The sequence below is a fragment of the Ailuropoda melanoleuca genome, chromosome 3, assembly GCF_002007445.2.
Source record: "Ailuropoda melanoleuca isolate Jingjing chromosome 3, ASM200744v2, whole genome shotgun sequence".
Lineage (NCBI taxonomy): Eukaryota > Metazoa > Chordata > Mammalia > Carnivora > Ursidae > Ailuropoda > Ailuropoda melanoleuca.
The window spans coordinates 11,178,509-11,182,456 of NC_048220.1; the positions used below are offsets into that span (position 1 = coordinate 11,178,509).

Below are 3,948 nucleotides of genomic sequence, written 5' to 3' on the forward strand. Positions count from 1 at the left end.
GTATGACCCAATTTCCTGAAAGTTATGTATCTGTACACACATAATACGTATATTATGTATAATATACATATATGGGTAATATACGTATATCACATATATAATACATATACACATAACACATATATGAATTTATAGTATTGGTGATTTTTTCCTATGCTTCTCTCTTATAACAATTACACGCAATGCTTTTCTTTAAAGTTTTTTTCTTAATTTTAAAAATATAATGGCTACAGTTTTAAGGACTGTTTTCTAGAATGCAAAAATAAGAATATGGACTGTGTGAATGCTTTCTAATGAGAAAGGAAAATTATTGTCAGCAGCATCACCTTTCACTGATGACTTATTAAAAGTAAAGAATGTAAAATAGTTTACATTTCTGGACTAAATGTACTAGGTAGGTTGTACTCACTCATTCATAATATATAGAGAAATGCTTGCAGAGGTATTATATTGAAAAAGTTCTAGAACTGAAATAATTCTTCCCCTTTTGCTCACAAATGTATAAAGACCTTTTGACTGCTTTAAAATCACAAAAATAAATAAATATCATAGAAATAATTTGGGAGATAATCCTCAACTATACAATTTTAATGCCCTACAGTATTTTGTGAAGACTCTTCTATTTCTTGAAGGCTGGGGCAAGGGCGTGAAAGAAAATTTTGGGTAAAAACTTTTCTATTAGAGATAGATGACTGTTTATCTATAAAAACATACCCTGTTGTTGAAAACGATTTCTGGCCTCTGCATCCAAAATAAAACATGAAGACAGTTTGCAGATAAAGAGGAATGATGGTTTTATTGCTTTGCCAGGCGAAGGAGGCTGCAGCAGGCTAATGCCTTCAAAGCTGCAGACCCGAGGCGTCTGGGGAGCTTAGTCAGATGAGCATCTAATTCTTGATTTCAGCTTAGGTCATGATCTCAGGGTCCTGGGATCGAGCCCCGTGTGGGGTTCTGTGCTCAGTGTGGGGTCTGCTTCAGATTCTCTCTCCCTCTCCCTCTGCTCCTCCCCTCACTCACGCTCTCTCGCTATTCCTCTCTAAAATAAATAAATAAAATCTTAAGAACAAAACAAAACAAAAACCTGCAGACCCACCCAGGGTAAAAGGTTGAGGGGTTTCAGAGGAAAATACAGGATCTGGGCGGTTTAGGTAGGAAGTGTACTAGCTGCCAGCCACGTTCGTAGTGTTCAGGGTGGTCTCCAACTAGCTCAGGTCCCAGCCATCCAAGTCTCAGGACTGAGCATACACTGAAGTCAGCGAGATGTCCACATCAATTCTGAGTTCCCGGCACAAAGGAGTCTACAGAGAAACAAGTCGGGGGCGGGGCGGGGGGGGAGGCTTCAAGAATGAGGAAGAGAAAAATCTGTTCCATTTAAAGCCAAGCCTTGCTGAAGCCTGAGTGTGTTCATCTGAATTTCCATCCATCTTTACGTTTCTATAGCGATTTCCATATCCTACAAATACGTTCACTGCCTAAGATGATAGTAATGACGGATGCCAGAAAAGCTAAGCACAATTTCGTGCAGAATATTACAGATCAGAATACAGAGAATAAAGAGGAAATGAACCAAGGGTTATTCAGAAAGGCAGGAGAAAACGAAACCTGAGATTTACTCATCCAAATGCTATCAGGCCTGATAACTTGAGAAGAATTCATGGGAAAGACAGAACGAGATTCGCCCCTCCACACCCTTCCCCAAGAGAGCAACAGAAGGATTGTTTCCCCTGGGGTTCCTCAAGAGGCAGCCCCATTCTCTACCCGAAAGTCCCAAACAACCTCTTGGCCTCACCTGCCTTCTTATCCATGAGGACTTTGTCCCAACCAAGAAAGAAGACATTACTGAAGCCATGCCTGGCTTCCTCTCAACTCCTTTATTTTGATTTCTGAGGGAAGACATAAAGAATTTATGGAACAAGCCATCTGCTTTCATGTTTGGGTTCTTTTCCTCAGTAATTTTGAGACAAAAATCATTAAAATGGGAATGATTAGGGATCTTAAGAATTTTGAAATCCATTTTTAAAAGACTTTTATTTTAATAGATATGTAAATTATCTTATTTTAATAGATATGTAAATTATCTTAGTAACCTCTACCTAGAAAAGTCAATATTCTGGAGACCACAGTTGGAAAAGAGCAGGACCACCCTCACAGGCTTTGATATTAACAAAGTTAAAGTCTGGGTGTTGCTTTGCTACATACACATAGAAACAGCAATTGGGACTGGCAACAGAGAATTTCTTCCCTGGCTATTTCTACTTGAATTGTTTCATGGGAAAATGGTCTGATAGTAAAGTGAATATGCTACACATTTTTTTTTTCACGTCAGACAGGTAATGTGCCAAGGTCGTAATAAGATTTCAGGGAGACATAAGTCACACAATGGCTTGAACACCCAATGGTCATGCTCATGAGCTACAAAAGGATGATATGCTAAAAGTTTAGTCCTTCAGATTTTCTAAATTTTATACCTGTGAAGTCACTAGAAAGCTGTATGCCAAGCCTGCGTGCCAAGAGCTGCTTTTACCCAACTCTTCCCTGAGGCTTAACTGGGCCTTCGGTCTTTACCGAGGTCTGCAACATGGGGAGTCCCTGTGCAGCCCGTGGGCAGAGGCAGACTGACCATGAACTCGATGAAGTTCAACCCGCAGGGCCCATCACTTCCACAAGTACCTTCCAAGGCTCTGGGAGGGGCCCAAATACGGGCTTCATAAAGTCGAAAATTTTGGTAAAATGTGCAAATATAAAATATTTTACTCTAGGCCCTGTTAGGAGCACTGCCTGGGGCCATCTGCTTTCTCCTCTGACACCTTGCCCCTCTTGCTGTCTGATGGTTATTCCTATGGCTCCAAGAATGTTAGGTATCCCAGAGGAATTTGCATTGGCCATACATTTATTTTGGATTTACATTATGCGATCGCAGAAACTTTAGGGGAAAATTAGGCTATTCTTCGTCATCTAGGCACAAACTGTCCCAACTCTCCCGGTGTCCTAATACAAAGCTGCAGGGCCTGAGCTCATAACGTGACCAGTATTGGAAGAAAAAGAGACACAGGAAAGAAACAAGGTCTGAAGTGCATAGAGGCATAGCTACTTTTTCAAAAACACTTCCACTTATCATAGAGGTAAAATTGTTAAGAGGATTCTACTCTCATCAGTGCTAAGTGAGTACAGAACTTTCTGCCTGTCAACAATGGACTGAACGACGCAGTGTAAGCAATTTAAAGAACCACCCTACTTTGTTTTTTCTTCCTTTTAGGGAAAGGGAGGGAAACAGATTTATCAGGATTCCTGTCTTGGTGGGACACAAACCTGTAGCATTACTAAATACAGTGAGTCTGTGTGTCAAGTTGCATATTTTATACATCGAAACATTTCAGATTTTGTCTTTGTTTATCGGACACCTTTTCTATTGCTAATGTCTAGAACTTCCAGAGAAAATAGCAGGCACATCACACCTGAAGCAGTAAATCCTGAAGAGGAAAAGAGAAATTTTCTGGATTTTTTCAATAATCCGATAAAAGAAGAGGTACACATCACGTAAGCACACTGGGAATATATTAAAATTTATGCTCTTTTGATTTAACAAATTTACTGACATTATAAAAAATAATGAAACTCATGTGCCACTAGAAGCCAAAAGATCAATGCACACTGCTCAATGTATGTTGTCAGGCAAAGGACTGTTTAAAATTAGTTCTCCCAAGAAAACTTAAAATACAAATTCTATAAAAATCTTATAGTTCATACAGGGAAGAAATGGAGAGATTTCCCCAAATGTGGCAACAATCGTAAAAATTTATGTAATGTTATAAACAACTTATAAAGCTCAAACTTTCTTAAAACTATCAGTAATAACGAATTTTAATCAACCACACTATTTCCTCTATAATAAAATTGTTGCCTCAAAAGAGGTGTTTATTTCTAGAATATCCAGCCAACAAATGTAGA

At 38.9% G+C, this 3,948-nt stretch overlaps 1 non-coding gene across 1 annotated transcript; it reads right to left on the bottom strand.

Annotated features, from left to right (window-relative positions):
* Positions 1-2,320: 2,320 nt before the first annotated feature.
* Positions 2,321-2,424, bottom strand: LOC117801690. The gene has a single exon (XR_004624438.1). It is a non-coding gene; the product is annotated as a small nucleolar RNA U13 (small nucleolar RNA).
* Positions 2,425-3,948: the final 1,524 nt, after the last annotated feature.